Consider the following 17,964-nt stretch of genomic DNA (forward strand, 5'->3'; position numbering starts at 1 on the left):
TGGACTATGAAAACAACCACTAAAATTCCCCCATTGATTTATAAAGTCACTCATTGTCCTTCTGTGCTGTTATTTCTCCCAGCTTTTACCCCAAACTTTTGTGGACAACAAGACTTGGTCACACACACACACACACCTCTCTCTCTCTCTCTCTCTGCCTCTCTCTCACACACACACACACACATGGGAGGGGGAGACAGACACACACACAGAGACAGAGAGAGAGAGGGAGGGAGGGAGGGAGGGAGGGAGGGAGGGAGGGAGGGAGAGAGAGAGAGAGAGAGAGAGAGAGAGAGAGAGAGAGAGAGCGCATCTTACGGAACAAAGACATGAAATTCTTACTCGCGGCTTCACAGCACAAAGGGACAGCATAGGCTGTTTCTAGAACCCATGGCTTGCCACTCACATCCACTGTTCACAGTGACATCCTCACCTTTCTGAGGTCCTGCTTCCCCACGTGCAGGGTGGCAACTCTCCTCCACCTGGCAGAGCTCCTGTGCAGATTGATTGGATATGCAACCAGTCAGGGCTGTGTCGGGCCCAATGCTCAATGACAGGCAGGACAAGATTTGTCATAAGTTGACATGGCAGTAATTGTCCTGTGACTGGTAGATAGTGATTCTTGCTTTTGGATGTTGACTGGAATACCCTGTAGTACCCCTATTTATATACATGGATACATGCACAGACTTCAAAAGAAGAGCAAGAAAAAAGATGGAACTCTTCCTGCATAGAAATGGAAAAGTCCCTCTGAAAAACTCCCCTGCTTTCTCAAATTCAGAAAATGTTAACAAGCACTGCTGTAAGTTGGAGGACAAATGTGACAGCCCCCCCAGGAAGGCAGAGGGAGGACACTGACCAGCGAGCATTTACTTGGTTTTCAGCTGAATGGTTGAATGGCATATCCCTTTAGAAAGTGAGTTCCTAGCCAAAACAAGTAACAGGACTGTTCCTGTGATTAACAAGGTGCCAGCGCATCGGCCAATAATTCAGAGAGTCAGTAAACACAGTTAGCAGCTGGCCCAGAACACCAGAGAATGATTCACGAACCTTCGCTTCATTCAGCAGTGAAGAGGACGCAAGCCCTGGCACAATGGCCATATTTCTTACTGGCTGTGTCCAGAGAAAAACCTTCTCCTCGACTAAGAAGTGAGGTCCTTGGAGCACTTACATCCCGATTAGGAAAACACAAACCCTTTGCGATTATCTCTGTAACCTAAGGGCTGTTGGAGAGGAGACAGGCAGCAATGTCCTGAAACCGTAAATACTAAACTGTCCTAGCCAGAGTCTCTCTGGTTGTACTAGGCCAAGGGCCCTGGAACACAGCTGTGTGTCTCAGCTGAACTACAACAGGGCATCTAGCTGAGGAGGAAGTCAGGCCACAGAAGGAAGGGTTGGAGAGGAAGGGAAGGTGAGGGCGGGCAGAGAGAGAGAGAGAGAAAGAGAGAGAAGAAAGAATAGAGCCTCCGTTACTAGGTATGCCTTATGTACCTTGTTAAGGCCTCACACACATTTTCTCATTTATTATTAAGAGCAGAACCATAAGGTGGGACACAGCTTTACAGAGGGGGAAAGGAGCAAAAGCAGGGGGAATAACCAGGGTCACTCCTTAAGAAACTGGAACAATAAGGCTTAGAGGAGAGGAGGAGAAGGTGAAAGAAAAGGCAGAGAAATTCCAAAGACTGACTGGAAGGGGGCTTCATTGTGGGAAAATTAGAGGCTTTTCTATCACAGTCAAACGGGCATAAGCACATCGACACTTTTAATTGTTCTAAGCTTAACTTTCCGCCCCAGAAAGTAAAACTGCAATTAGAAGTGAGACTGGCTGGAGGTTCCTTCTTGCTAATAAGGATGAAGAATGCCAGCCTGGTGGGCCAATTTGTTAGCAGGGACCACCTTCTGCAAATTCAAAAGACTTTGCAAGCCGCCAGTGCTTTGGGACTTTTTTTTTCTTCTGCATGCTAGCAAAGAAATCTGCAGGAAGCAGGGACAGGGTATCTCAAAATAGCTTCCCAGCATCCATTTAGTCAGAGCAGCCAGGGACCTAGGAAAATTCTTGTTCTGGATGCCAAGAAAAATGCCCCTCGAATTAGAGTCAAGGCTTCTACCTCTTATCCCCCCCCAACATCTCCCCCAAAGAAAATGGATAGAAACAGGAAGACAAAGACAAGGAGGGGCTGTAAAAGCACCAGGGCTTCCTTTGTCTCGGAGAAGGAGAGTTGTAGTAGAAGCAAGAAACGAATAAGAAGAGAAAAACAAATATGCTCCAGTATGTATTCTTCAAGCCCTGAATGCTGGTTTCTCTTGCTGTCTGTTCTCAACAAGCCTGTTGTCCTGGTCTTGGGACAGAGGTCAGGATTCACACGGGGTGTTGCCACCTCACATTCTAAGGCCTCTGGTCTCTGACTGTCGTTGGCCTCACAGGCCCTAGGTATCAGCTTTCATTTTAACCATGTGTTCCATATATCTGATTTAAAGACGTTTGTTTGACTGACACTTCTTACCAACGAGAGAAAGCATTTTTAAAAAATGGCCTAGGCAGACACAGAACTCATTTACTCATTCATTCAGCATCTGTTTTGGGGTCCCCAGACAGTATTGCCTCCACAGTGGAGAAGTCAGACATTGCCCCATTTTGATAGCAAGGGAAGATGCTCTGAAGGGCACAGGAGAGCACATGGAAGATGGCCTGTTTTGCAACATGGCTTCCTATCATCTCTTTGAGAAAGGGGACTGTCATAAGTCAACCCCAGGATGAGAGCAAAGGCCATGGAAAGTCCCTGTGTCTCAAGAACAGTATGGGTGAGTCCCCCATGATGGTGAGGTAAGAGCTGCAACTACACAGTGTGACCCTTGTCCTTCTGACATCTCTAATCCTTACATCAACTTTCACACTGTCTCCAAGGTGACATAGGCTTCTTGGGTCTTACACATTTTTGGAGGACATTCTGGGGATCTCAGCTGAGCTATGCTGATGAATGGGAGCACCATTTAAAACTCAACGCTCCCCCTGGCTTCCTTCTCTGCTCTTGAATTCTAACACTGAACGACTTCACGCCAAGTGACTCGGTTTCCAAGTCCTTCAGTCGAAGTAACACTCCAACTTGGAACTTGGAGATACTCTTTCTGCCCTCAGCACCGCTTCAGCATTCCTATTCTCCAGACCCCTCAGCTCTGTTAACTTCCATCCTCCACCCCCCCCCATGTTCTATTGTGAGCATTCATCATCCCTGCATGACCTCGAACCCGGTACCTTCCTAAACTCCAAGTTCAGAGCCTGCCGTGTGGCTGATGTCCAGGACATCTTGGAAAATAAAGCAAGAATTGACCAGTTGCCTTGGACTTGTAGAGGCAAAGATTATCATGTCAGGAGTTCATGGTGAAGAGAGGGCTGATACGTAACACGAATAATATACACCCAGAGACAGATATTGGGGCTCAAGCTGAAGATCCCAGAAGTAAAGCAGCCAAGCCACCAGAGAGCTCTCACCTCTACCAAGGTTGGGCCAACCCTGTCCTCAATGTGGCTGGGGGCTAATTATCAGCACTGAGACCCTGCTCCTGTTTAATATACCTCTCTAGTGCTGGGGTTAAAGAAAGGCTTGGGTTCTGTTTCTCTTTTAGACTGATTCACTCTCACTTATCCCTGCGTGGCCTTGAACTCACAAAGTCCAGTCAGTCTCCTGAGTCCTGGGGTTAAATGTGTGTGCCACCACTGCCTGGCCTCTATGGCTGTGACTAGTTTTGCATTTTGATCTCCAGACAAGGTTTATTAGATCATAGACAATGTATCACCACACTGGAAACCTCATGGAGGCAAAGAAGCAGAGAGAGAGAGAGAGACAGAGACAGAGACAGAGACAGAGACAGAGAGACACAGAGACAGAGACAGAGAGACACAGAGACAGAGAGACACAGAGACAGAGAGACAGAGAGACAGAGAGAGAGACAGAGATAGAGATAGATAGATAGAGAGAGAGAGAGACAGAGACAGAGACAGAGACAGAGAGAGAGAGAGAGAGAGAGAGAGAGAGAGAGAGAGAGAGAGAGAGAGAGAGAGAGAATATAGGTGTGTGTGTTGTGAAATTCCGGTAGCCCTTTCAAAGTTAGCACTTCAGTATTATCACTTATGTCTGCTAGTCTCCTGAAAGGTCCATCCTCCTATGGGCTCCATGACACCATTACCATGGGTTAGGGACCCAAACCCTTAGCCCATGAGCCTTTGGGTCACATTCAAGATACAAATGTACTAGTGTACATTCTCAAGAGAGTGTTCTCTGCCTGGACAGCCATGTGAGAAGCCACGAAGCACCCAGGCCATTCCCAGGTCCCTCCCCGCATTCCATTTCCCTCCTCCTTGGGAGTGCACAGCTGCCACACTAATTCATTTCCCAACCCCAGTCTTCCAAGCAGAATACTGCCTCCACACATTTCACTCTCCTACCTGAAGAGCTATTTTGAGCTGGCACCTCATTTACTCGCACATTTGGTGAGCAGCTTAATGGCTTCTCCTGGGACGCATTCATTTGTACAGTTAGGGAGGCTGAGAAGGAGGTCGCCACACAGTCAGACGCAGGGTGGGTCTCAGAAGCACAGCCAGTATGACAGCTTTGTACATGGTTGGGGCTTCTTTACCCAGGGGAAGAGAGGCTGATGCCTTTATGTCATTGGCTGGGGAGCCTCAGGAGAGAGCACTGGGCTACATGAGTTAGAAGAGGGAGATCAAAGTCTTCCCCCTACAAGATATATCCAAATCTTGATGCCCCCAAACCTGTGAATATTTTCTTGCATGGCAGAAGGGACCTTGCAGGTATGATTAAGATGAGTGACGGGTCCTGTATTATCCAGGTGTTCCCACTGCAATCAAGGGGCTTTATGAATGGAAGCGGAAGTCAGTTGAGCAGAGAGAGAAAACTTGAATGCGCTGGGAAGGTGACTTTCAAAGCAGAGGCCAAGGCCCTGAATCAAGAAACCTGGAAAAGACTTACCCGGTCTTCCTGCAGTTTTCAGAAGGGAGGCAACCTTGCTGACACATCATCGAGAGCTGTGTCACACATTTTCTCTGAAGGACAGTAAGGCAATAAAGTCTATGTTGTCTTGAGCCCCTTACAGTCGTGAGAATGTGTTATGGGAACTGCAGGAAATTAATAGAGGGGTCTTATGGTAAAAGTGGGTCCTTATTTATTCGTTGACCCACTTGACAAGTGAACTATAAAGCAAAGCCCGCATAAGGGCCCCTGAGAGATGGGGGGGTGGCAGTGTGTTTTATGCTTTACAGTGTCCACAGGCTTTAAGGAATGTTGACAGGATAGTAGCAAAGGACGATCAGCGTATGCTGGAATAGTGGGGTGCCCAGGGCCACAGGCTGACATGGAAGGGGATCAATGGAGGAACTTGATTGTATCGCCTGCAATGCAGAGAAGAGAGTGGGAGAGGTGAACCGAGGGGAAGGCCTAGAAGGGTGGGGATGTGTCAGTCAGTGGGGGAGGATCAAAGGTACCTGGGAGCAGGAGGGCTCGGAAGAGGGGCAGAAAAGCATGGAAGAGTGTTGACTTCTTAAGGAACATGGGATTGCAGAAGCATAGAGTGCTGGGTGGGTAAAACGGGGGACAGGAGTCTAGAGGGGTAGGCAGGGCCATATCAGAGGACCAGGGTCATGCAAGAGAAGCCTTGGGCAGAAGAAACATAAGTAGCTTGGTAGGAGTTTAAGTGGATCTGAAGTGCGTTGTACTTATTCATAAGAAGCCATTGAACTCGAACATTTATTTCTTCGCCGTAACTGTGTTTCTTTTAATTAAAATTGGATATGTTTCAAAATCTCCTGGTAACATGTGTAGTCCAAGAAGATGTGCTCTCTCTTCATTCAGCTCTGAGTACCTTGACCCACTGTCATCCTCTTGATGTTCCTATTTTTGGACTCCTGCTTCCAGGGACGTTCCAGTAGAGGCAAAGGAAGGATTCGAAGAGTCAAAAGATGATGCGTAGAAGGGACAGAGGTAAAACAGAAAGCAAGACCCTTAGGATCCAGGTCAGAAACTTAGCGGAGCAGCAGGGGTGGTGAGGGGGGGTGATAATGAGAGGACTCCTGGCTGATCACAAGGAATGGTCAGCTCTTCTTCCCAAGACTCTAGGGCCTTGAATGATATTCCATCGCCCCACCCAAGTTTGTGTTCCACTAAAATGCTGGGCTGTGACTTTACCTGGAAATAGGGTCTTTTCAGGTGTCTTAGCTAAGGTGAGCACACACCGGATGAAGCTGCACCCTACTCCAAGGACAGATGTGCTGATGCACTTGTGGGAAGAGAAGAGGATGCAGACACCACAGAAAGAGGCTATGGGAAGATGGAGGCAGAAGTGACTTAACCTCAAGTTATGGGACAGCGAAGATTCCCTAGAGCCATGGAAAGCCCAGAAGGGATCAGGAAGGAGTCTCCCATAAAGCCTTCAGAGAGCACACAACACTGTGGACACTTGACTTCCAAATGTTTGTGGTCAGAACTGCAGGAGAATAAACTTCTATAGATCTCAACCTCATAGTTCTTTGTTAGCACAGGAAGGATCCTAGTAGGAAGACAGTAGACCAGCCACAGGGCTTGGCTCTGGTTTTGGAGGAAACATGCTAAGGTAAGGGCTCAGATGAGAGAAAGTTCTTTCACTGTGCAAGCTCTTCCAGCATGCTTGAGTCAGCAATTGGGCTGGTGTGAGTGGTGGTGACATCGTGTGTGTGTGTGTGTGTGTGTGTGTGTGTGTGTGTGTGTGTGTGTGTGTAGAACAGGCAAGCATACCAATGTCATTGCCACTACTAAGCAGCACACAGTTACAGAGATCACCTTCTAGAGTGGTCTCCAAACCACCTACAGCAGACTAGCCTTGGGCAGTGTTGTTTAACCTAGACCATGGCCCAGGAACATTAGTGTCTGTGAAGCTAGGTAGGGATGCTCACTCCTAAGCCCCATTCTAGACCTCCTGGTTGGGAATCTCAGGGGGGTGGACCTAGGAGTCCGTGGTTAGCAGAAGCTCTCCCACTGACTCTAGTAAACAATAAGAGACTTACAGGCATACTGGCAACCACTTAACAGGGTGAGACAATTGGCCCAAGTCAAAGAGGAAGGAGATGCTAAGCTCAGAAAGCTGAGTTGATCAAGGGACGCTCCTTCTCCACTGGAGAGTGTGGAGTATGGTCAGATCCTGCTGAGGCCATAGGTGAAGGCATTGGTGCCCGTTGCTGTGGGAACACAGAGATGAAGAAGGGTCAGAATCTTACACAGGTAATGGCTCCAGCCCTGCTGCTCCCTTTCCCACTGCCTTAACCGCTGAGCTTCACCCAAGCCTTGCGGCTGACTCCATGAGAGAGCTACAGTGGACAGTAAGGACAGTATCTTCAGCTTTACTGCCTTGGTGTGGGCTAGTCACCTGTCGATTTACAGGTCCTGTCTGAGCTCAGTGAACACGGGTGGTGTCATTTTGGTAATCTTCATGCATGGGATACAGATGTCATTGTGATACCTTGCAGATAAGGGCATGCAGAGACCAACTGTCAGAGTCACACACACACACACACACACAATGAGTGGTAGGACTGTGCTGTCTATTCAAGTCTTTGCTACCCACAGTTTTCCTTCTATGTTGTATTACTGATGAGTTCAATGGCAGAAAAAAGGAAAGGGTTCCTTCTAAGATGAGTGCTGTGTAAGCTGTTTCAGGCTCAAGGTCTCCTGGGTCAGTTTAGAAGCTCAAAGGAAACACTGGGGTCTCCTATTCTTAAGCCTGGATCATGCCTCGATGAAAGAAAGCTTCTTGGCCACCGCATCATAGCCTCCTTTCTGAACCAGGGAGATGAGCAGATTACTTGGTTTATAACATGTGTGACGTCACTGGACTTATTGCCAAAGTGAAGGTGCTGCTAGACAGGTGGGCCGCACAGCCCAGAACAATGCTCCAGGTGCTGATGCTCAGATCTGGTGAGTCATCTAGGCATCATGTCCTCTCCCCTCTCTCCCCTCTTCATAGCTAGCTAACATCTGTCCTTGCCAGTTGCTATCCTGAGTGCTTCTTGTGTCAATATGTAATAAAGGGTGTTTAAGCATAGAAGTGATCCTCACCCTATGATGGATGGGTTCCACAGAATCAGACAAGTCGCCTCAGGCTGAGCTATTGAATTTCTCTTAACCCAAGGTTCCTGCAGCAGAGCTGGGATGCTTGAACACTGTGACTGAGTTTCCAACTTGGTCATTGGCCATCCACTGCTCTTTGTCCTCTTGTTTCTTCTGTTCCCTACCAGGTGAAATGATTTTGCTTCCATCCTTACTCAGAATACAGATCCCCAGTTGCCTGGAATCTCCTGTAGCCAGGTCAGATCCATTACGTTTATCTTCCTACACAAATTCCCTGAAACTCTACTGTTGGTATCACCCATTCCTTGACAATATCCCAAGTCAGGTAAATGTCCTCACTTCCAAGTCTCCCATCCTTGGCTTCTTCCTTCTCCCGAGTAGCCTTTGCTATTGACAATGCACATCAAAGTATAATAAAAAAATTGAGAGATCTCTTGTTTCACCATGGTAGATCAATAGACCTATTTTAATGGTTAGAAATAGGTAAAGCAGTTACAGCAAAGCTTCAATAGAGTTAACGTTTACGTAGATTTCATGGCCATAATAACTGTGTATGTAAAGTGATTAACAAGTTCCCCACAATGCCACGTGGCTAGCAGGGACAACACTGGACTAAGAGCCTCCTGGGTACTCTAGCCCCGAGGCGCCACACAGGAACAGCTCTCTGCCACGCCATGTAGCAGGCAGGGGCAGGACTCAACCAGGGGATGCCCAGGGGCTTTAGTTCCAGGCCACCACATAGCAAAAACACCTCTCCATGCCATATGGCTGTCAGGGGCAGGACTCAACTAGGAGTGATTACACAATAGTGAAATGGGAGACAGAGATAGATAGATAAATAGATTAATAGAGATAGATTGATCGAAGATAGATTGATAGAAGATAGATAGAAAATGATAGAAGATAGATAGATAGATAGATAGATAGATAGATAGATAGATAGATAGATAGAGTCATGTGCATGGGAGAGAGGCAGATATGAAGAGGTAAGGGAGGTGAAGAATGGGCTGACACAGATGTCCTATTGCCACCTAGGGCCGGATGTCCAAGTCTCTACTGCTGCCAAGGGACATGACTTGGCCTGTGACCCTGATGTAGGCAGAGAGGCCATGTCTGTTCAGAGTTGGACCCACCCCTCACTAGCGGAAGCACTCAGGCGAGAGGGATCTACATCACACCTCTACAGTACAATAGAGCTGACCCTGTTCACAGGGGCAAGGGTGAGCTGGCCCTGAGGGTGTGAGAGCGGGAGAGCAGGTCAAGCCCCTCTCACCTGATGTGTGATAACATGGATGAGGAAAAGATGCCCTCTTCTCCTCACCCCTCAACACCTTCAGCATGTGGGGGACTTGACCCAACCCCCCACCAGTAGTAGTACTCAGGAGAATGGGCCTTCTGCCTTACTTGGGCAGCATAGTAGAATAGACAGGGTCACAGATGAGCCAGCCCTGAGGAGTGAGAGGGGCATAGCTTGAACCGCCCCCTTCACCTGAGGTGTGGTGGTGGGGACAAGGGAAACATGGCCTCCCCCTTGTCCCTCCCATGACCAGCTGGCGAGGAAGCTGACCACTTTGCCGGCTGCAACACTCAGGATAGCGGGCCCTGTATCTGTCTGGGCAGTACAGCAGGGCTGACCCTGTTGACCAGGGCACAGGTGAGCCAACCTGGAGAACGTGAGCATGGAAGACCCGGCCCCACCCCTTATCTGCCATATGACGGCATGGGTGGGGGAGAGATTCCCGCTCTGTCCCCACCAATGCCTCAGGAAGATGGGGGAGCTGGCCCTGAGGTCATAACAATGGAAGAGTTGTTCCTACACCTCACCAGCAACACTCAGGAGAATGGGCCCTGCGCCTTGCTTGGGAAGCACAAGAGACCCAGTCCTGTTGGCGAAGGTGTGGATGAGCCAGCACCAAAGTTGTGAGCTTGGGAGAGCGGTTCTCTTTAGACCATAGGACCAGCTCTGCAGTGAGCCAGCTATGACTGTTAGTGTTCAGGCTTCTGTACCGGACTGCCCTTGGGGTTCTGATAGGATACGTCCTCAGCTGTAGCCACTAAGAGCACCACCTGTGCACATTCACTATGTTCCCTTTTAAAAGGGTCCAACCACCTCCCTCCACCTCTCTCTCTCTCTTGATTTTCCTCTCTCTCTCTCTCTCTCTCTCTCTCTCTCTCTCTCTCTCTCTCGCTTTCTGTCTCTCTGCTTCTCTGCCTGTCTCTCTGTCTCACTCTACTTCTCTCTTCTCTTCTGCCCCTCCTGTCCCTAGAGGCTGGTCTCCCCTCTCCCCTTCCCACTTTTCCCATTCACTTTCCCCACTTAAAAAAATAAACCCTCCACCCAAGCTCTGTTGAATGGCATCTTTCTCTCACAGGCCATTTTTTTACATTATGAGAGTCAGTAAAACCCAGTATGATTTCTCCTACCCCCAGCTTGAGGAACTGTGAACTTGAGGGAGTTAATAGACAGTGGTTATTTCTTAATAAGAAGAACAGGCCATAACAATGTGCATCTGTAACATCTTATCTGTTAGAGAAGCACACATGAGTGAATTAGGAGCATGTTGGTCACACTGCAGGCACTCACTGTTTTCCATCCCCCTTCTTCCTGCCCCTTGTCACTAGCCCAATGCTGTTATCCATGCTAAGAGTTATCCCACAATAGGGAAGAGCACAGAGGGAGGAGGAAATGCAGGTGGGATTCTCTCAGCATCCATTCTGCTCTCAGGGACTCTAGATCTCAGTTGGGAGAGTCATTAAACACCCCATGGGGCTATCGTTGTCCAGAATTGACCTACCTTCATCACACAAAGGCACTCACAATGAGTGGAAGGCAGATGACATTGTCTGTAGCTGAGGCAATGTCTCTTAGTTGAATTAAACGGGATGAATAAGCACACAGGTCACACTATAAATAAAACTAGAGACATTTCCTCATTTCCTTTATTGTGAAAGAGCTCACACACCTGAGGAAAACTCACAGACTAGACATGACAGGGATTTCTCTGAACCAGTGACTCCTCTTTCCTTCCTGTGACCTTACCAGAAGTGAAGGGAAGCATTTACTATGAGGCTTGCTGGAGAGCATCCCTCCAGAAGTCTTGTTATCCAGGATGAGTTTGAACACTACCTTCCTCATTGGCTTGTAAGACCAAGGTGCAATAGGTGGATATTTTGGTTACCTCTCAAACACTAAGTGAGCTGGTGTATGACTCACTGGCTGCTCAGTGGGAAGGTCTGGAAGGCCCTGTGGGGACTGAATGGAGTCCGCCATCAGGACGAATGCCATCAGTAACTTCTGATCATCTAAGATCAACTCCTTAAAAGACCTTGTCGTTTCTCAAGAACGAAGAGACAGAGCTTATCTTTGGCCCCTCCTTGTCTGCCTTTGAAGGAAAAAGGTAATTTGATCTAGATATTAATCCCAGGATCATCAACATTATCATCATCATCTTTATAAGCAATTAATATTATATTAATATTATCCAGGCTCATCACCATCTGTAACTGCAGCTTCAGGGAATCTGACAGCCTCTTCTGTTCTCCACAGGTAAGGTACATATATGGTACAAAGAATACATGCAGGCAAAATAACCATATTTGAAAAAAAATTTTAAAACCTACTATGTGCCAGGATCTGGGATCCTATGAATACAAAGTCATTTCCTGTCAATACTTACCCTCTCATTAGTTTCCTCTTAAGGAAAAATAAAAGACAATTCTCCTTAATTAATGAATCATCGCTATTGAAAGCATTAATTGAAGAAGATTGGCAACGCCGATAGGGTAACACTCTTCACATAGAAAAGCTCACAGGATGGTAGTGTCTTGGAAGACTTCCAGAGCAGGGAGTCGAGGGGAAATATGAGGTTATGAAAGATTTGTTTTCTGTTCCTATTGCCTACCTTTCTGTAAATACTGTCAATTTCTGGAGCAGGATTTCGTTTCCCATAGCAACAACTCAAGTAACTAATATAGAGCCGAGAAAAGCACGTGCTCACACCCTAACATCAAATTATCCACAGGACTCTTGGAGCGTGCTCATCAGGAACATAACATTAGGAGCTGGTTGATTAGAAATTCTCTGGCATGCATTGTTAGAGTGGGTGTGTTGATTTTGGAAGGGGTATTTAAAATTTTTTTTATTTTGCCCTAGATGTTTGAAAAATCTGTTATTTACATAGACCAAGCTATTTATGAGTTTGGGATTGGAAAATACATGAATTTTTAAAAAGTTTACTAAAACAATGTTCTGCCCTCTAGCTCTCTCAGAATGATGTTCCAATTAATCAGGGAAGTGTGCAAGTGTTTACGTGACTAGGCTCACCCGTCTTCTCAGCCTTTCTCGTTAACACTCCTCTCACTGGAAAGCACCCATCACCTCGCATAGTCTTCATTCTCTCTCTCTCTGCCCTAGGACAACACATTGTTACTTTGTTCCTCCATCACCACTCACCCCCCTCCCACACGTCCTCCTACGCTGTCTAACATCACTTACTCCAGATAAGATGGAATTTCTTGCAGAGATCCTGTATTGACTAGAATCTCCCTTAGCCCTACAGCACTGTGGTTCCCATGTCCTCCCCTTTTACTCCATCAGAGTACTAACACTATGTAACTACAAAGTTTTACTTAAAAATAATCCCTGTCTCCACTATGCTGAGAAGTCTTTGACAAAGTTGTCATGTTCACAAGTTTAATCACAAGCCCAGCAATTAATTGCCATGTAAGTGGTTGCTGAATTAGTGTACAAATCAAAATCATCAATTAAATTTTTATTAAGAATAATTGTGTCAGTCAGATCTTGCTCCATAACACGCTCTCTAGAATAGTCTCATAAAACAGTATGTTTTCATCCTCACACTTGTGTCTTTATAGGTGGCTTCCACCCATCTCTGTGTCAAAGGGCAGGCAGAAAATCTCTGATCTACCTTCCTCTTCACCTGGGATTAGCAGGTCACCTGTGCAGAAATTAAAATAATAATGGCAGAAATGCAAGAGACAAGAGGTCAATCATGCAAAGGCAATGCAATTCAAGATATTTAAAGCCTTTGTTTTTCAAGTCCATTAGTATTCATATATATATATATATATATATATATATATCTTACACGTGGCCAAGTCCAACTTTAGTGGGTAAGAATTACACTCTACTCAGAAGTAGTGGGTAAGATCAGGCATCTATTATTCAAGCGTAAACATAGGGTCAACCAACACTGGTCTAGTTAACATTGAACTCATGGATGTGCTCTTTTCCTCATAGGAAATATATTAAACAAATTTCACCTTTGATGCCCTAGGCTGTGCTGCTTATGAAACTCCTTATTTGTAAAGTGAGTCATAGCACCTGACACACTGACAACATTCAAAGAAAGTAAAGCATGTACACAAATGATTTTCCAAGGAAACCCTATGTGTCACTCTGGAGACAGAAAGGATTCTAAAGTTGGGCAGACGTGGATGTTGTCACTTGTTAGCCGTATGATTGGGATAGGTGTTTAAACTCTGCAAGTCTACTTTGGCCCCTGTGATAATTGGGTATGATAACAGTATCTGCCTCACAGGGTGGTTGTAAGGTAAAAAGGCACATAGTCTTTGTGCTAGTCATAGGCACACTTTATTTGTATCTGTGCTGGTTTACGTAGATTGGCAACTTGACATGATCTTGAATCACCTTGGAGACAAATCTTTGGGCAGGCCCCCAAGGGATCTTCTAGACGAGGTTAATTGGGGTGAGAAGAACTACTCTAAATGAGGGTGACATTTCTCTCTGGCTGAGGTCCAGGACTGCATTAAAAAAAATGAAGAAAACCAGCTGAACACATTCACCGCTCTGCTTCCTGGCTGTGGATACGATGTGATTGGCTGGTTCAGTCTCCAGTTACCCTAGGTTCTCCACCATGGTGGACTGTATCCCCACCCCAGACCCCCAAACTGTAAGTCTGATAAACTCATAGCCCCTTAAGTTGTTTGTCAGGTATTTTGTGGGAGCCACGAGAAAAATTAACCAACACAACTCTTTAAACCCAGTTGAGGGGGACTTCAGCTTGACTGGCTTCTTTGTCTGATTACCCTTTTCAGGGGCTACTTGGATGTATAGTTCATACAGTAGATTCTTCAGGGAAGGAAACGTGAGTTAGATCTCATTTCCTAGGGCTAGGTGAATCTCCTTGGCATTTAACACTGCAAAAAATCTTCTAAAACGATACTGTTGGCCCATGGCCTGGTGTGCTTACTAGGCCATCTCTCCCTGGGTGGATTCACTCACTGCAAGTTTTCCACCTCCACCTCATATATGTAAAGATGTGTATAGGCTACCGTAGAAATTGATCACTGTGCATCAGATGACTATAAATGGGTTCCAGGCTGTCCTTGATGCACTAAGCACTAAGTAGTCCCCATTCCCTAAGTCTTAACCTTTTCCTCAGTTGCTTATCTCAACAAAGGGCTTCACGCACACCCAACTACAAAAGTAAAACACCGCAGAACTACATTAGATCCATCCATTCCCTCATCCTAATCCATTCATCAATAACAATGTCATCAGTAAAGGTATTTAGGGGATTGGAGAGATGGTTCAGGGTTTAAGCCCTTGTTACTCTTTTGGAGGACATTGTAGCTCTAGGGGATCCAATGCCCACTTCCAACACTGACAGAGCATACACACATGTAACATAAGCACATACAACACATAAATAATGAAAAGAAAACTTTCAATCTTAGACTGATGATATGGCTCATTGGATAAGAGTCCTTCTAGAGGACCTGATTCAGTTCCCAACAACCACACTGGGTGACTTACAACTTCCTGTAAAGCCAAATCCAGGGGTACAGTGCCCTCCTCTGGCAATGGCAGGAACCTGCACACCTGGCATACACCCGTGTCCCCCACCAACATACACATAATTAAAAATTAAAAAAAAGTCTTACACAAATATGTTTTGGGTAATGGGGAGACATAAAACCCTCAGCACAAATGAGCTTTAAAAGGCTGATGCTATCGGCTCACATGGCATCCAGAATGGAGCAGACTCTGGGTGTAAAACTCCTGAAGCTCTGTCATTTTCTTAGCTTCTTAGTTGTCTCCATCTTTCCTCAGTCAGCTTTCTTCCCACATGTCTCTCGCAACAATTCCAGGCACTGATATCTATAAGACAGACCATGCAAAATTAACAAACGCTGCAGCATTATCTTCTCAAAAGTGAAGAGTCTCTCAATAGATATCGTCAGTTTTCTTTTGGCTGAAAGATTCCCATTCTTAACCCATTGACCAGGACAGAGGCTGCATCTATTATGCATAATGTGACCCACCACACAGATGCTTGTTCATTCCATTTATCTGACAATACGTAGTAAGAGCCCTACACAGTCTTCTTTCTCAATACCCCGAGATTTCTGCCTAAGTGCCTCTCAGGAGGATCTCTCTTTTCTGTCCTCCCAATTTTCATGCTCTGAGCTTTGCTACTCTTCCTAATCCTTAAAAAAACATTGAAGACAGCTTTTTAAGGGAGCTCACCTGACACCCCTTGCATCCTAGAAAATGGCCGTGTTTTCTCTCAGTGTACAGCCCAGACTCCACAACTGGGCATTGAGACTTCGTCATACTTCCTTTCCCACTGTGACATTCTTCTAATCCTAATGAGTTATGGTGGGGTTTTTATTGATCACTTTAGCAGGGCCTTGTGTAAAATCTTCTCTATGCATCATATCAGCTCTGTGAGGCAGATGTTATTGTCATTGACTCTGCATGACAAAGGAAACTGAGATTCAGGCATGTCAAGGAGTTTTCTCAGGATCACCTTTAGAGTTGTCTGGGTTCTCAGTGTGAGCTGAACCTGAGACCTGGGACTCTTTTCCAAGCTCTTGCTTCTAACCCCTTTATCACACATCTTTTCTCTTCCTCAATCTGAGTTTCTCCATCTAGAAATGATCCATCCAGTCAATTGCTTATGAATTCTACAACTATTTTTGAAAGCTTCTTCTACACCAGGCTCTGTATACCATGGATCCAATGAAAATAAGATAGCTTGTTTCTAACTTAAATTTAAAAAAGGAAGAAAAATAAGGCAGCTTGCATAGGACTTTTTACTTTCGTTTTTAAAAATTATCATTAGGTGCTAATTTCATACACGAACACAATGTATCTAGGTCATATCTACTCCTTCCTTTCTCTCTGTAACCTCTGGATAACCTCTCATCCCCCGTGCAATTTCCTCTCCTCTTTCCCCCTTCTCCCCTCTTCTTTCTCCTCCTTCTTCCTAACCCACTGAGCCTACTTTGTGTGTCCTCTATGCGCATAAGTGTAGGAAGACATCCACTGGAGAATGGGCAACCTGCCTACCTATACTACTGAAGAAAACTAAGTCTCCTTCACCCAGCAACCATAAACTGCCAATAGCTCTTCAGCTAAGAGGGTAGGGGCTTTGGAGTTCATGCTGTAATGTTGACTGGCTTGATCTTGTGTAGGTCTTGTGACAGAAACCACAGCTACTTCCATTTAGATTCTATTTCTAAGACATGTTCTGCTTGGTAGGTATGTCTGGAGAAAACCCAACAAGACCATGTCCTTGTCTGCTTAAGTTTTCATTAAGACTATACAACCCTCTACAACTGCCTTCAGGGTTGTACCCTATCTTTTTATTTCTCTGTCATTACATACAGCAGCCATAATCCTTGATCTATCCCCGGGACCTGTTAGACAACTGCCATACACACCTATCTGCCCCTGATAATTCTTTTTCTAATAAGAAGGCCTAGTGAAATATACCTGATTTCTCCCCATCCGTATACTCATCCTTCCAAATACTCAACACGTGTTCACTAAGAAGCCACCAAAGAGTCCCTTTATCCATGAGGGCATGAATGAGTGATTGCTAGAGAGTGACACATTGCCTACTAGAGCTGGAAGTCACTTGGAAAATTATCTCACACAAACTTCTCTGGTTATTAGAGAAGCTTAGCAGTATTAGACTAATTTACTTGAGGTTGTACAGTCAAAAATGATAAGATTTTTAAAATCTGAATGGAACGCAAGACTCTTACCTTTCTGTGTTGATCTGATGCTATTTCAGAAAATCAGGGGGATTCTGTTTTTGTGTGCTTCCTGTGCAGAGGCAGTTTTTTTCTGAAAGCTTGGAGGTTTTGATTGTAAAATCTAAAGAATGATGCTTTAAAAATATCTCTTTGTTGCAAAAATGATAGTCTTGGCTCCAAGACAGGCCCATTTCTGGATTTACTAATTCAGCTCATTAAGTTTAATCTGTGTCCATAAAGAAAAATGCTGCCTCTTGATTTACTTAGCTTGCAAGACTATATTTCTTTTCACACACAGACTGCTGGGACAGTCCCTGAGTCAGCTCTCTGCTACCCTTCTTTCATGATGATTTAGGAAATAGGAAAGGAAGCTTGAGAGAAAGGAGAGGGGTTGGCTGAGAGCCTTCCAGATACAGGAGAAGCCAGACATCAAAGGGCCGAAAGGAAGGCATTTCTATCAGGAGATAGAAATAAGAGTGTTTGAGGGGGGGGATGGGTATCTTTTTTTTTCAATTGTAACCAAGAAACTGAGATTGAATAGGTCACATATGACTATATTAAGATGAGGAATATAATGCAGATACGAACATTTTTAGCAACAATAAGATGTCACTTGCACAGTGAAGCCATGGAGGTGGAGAGGAAGACACGGAGGAGAGATGCGTGTAATAACCACCATCCAAAGGAATAGTGATTTTAAGCTTATTTTTAGAGTTCCAGCAGCCGACAGAACTTAGAGCATAACAATGGTGCTGTCAAAAGCAGGGAGATACAGAGAGAAGGGAAGCAAACAAGAAACCAAGAAAAAAAAGTTTTAAGC

At 45.5% G+C, this 17,964-nt stretch overlaps 1 long non-coding RNA gene across 2 annotated transcripts; it reads right to left on the reverse strand.

Moving 5' to 3' along the window:
* Positions 1 to 6,996: 6,996 nt before the first annotated feature.
* Positions 6,997 to 15,848, reverse strand: LOC121133650. Of its 2 annotated transcripts, none has more exons than XR_005870587.1 (3): positions 15,628 to 15,848; positions 15,121 to 15,258; positions 6,997 to 7,225 (listed from the first exon to the last, which is right to left on the reverse strand). It is a non-coding gene; the product is annotated as an uncharacterized LOC121133650 (long non-coding RNA). The 2 variants fall into 2 exon arrangements; XR_005870586.1 differs by lacking the exon at positions 6,997 to 7,225 and adding an exon at positions 12,874 to 13,072.
* Between the last annotated feature and the right edge of the window lie 2,116 nt (positions 15,849 to 17,964).

This window comes from Mesocricetus auratus, unplaced genomic scaffold (assembly GCF_017639785.1).
Source record: "Mesocricetus auratus isolate SY011 unplaced genomic scaffold, BCM_Maur_2.0 Super-Scaffold_100023, whole genome shotgun sequence".
NCBI lineage: Eukaryota > Metazoa > Chordata > Mammalia > Rodentia > Cricetidae > Mesocricetus > Mesocricetus auratus.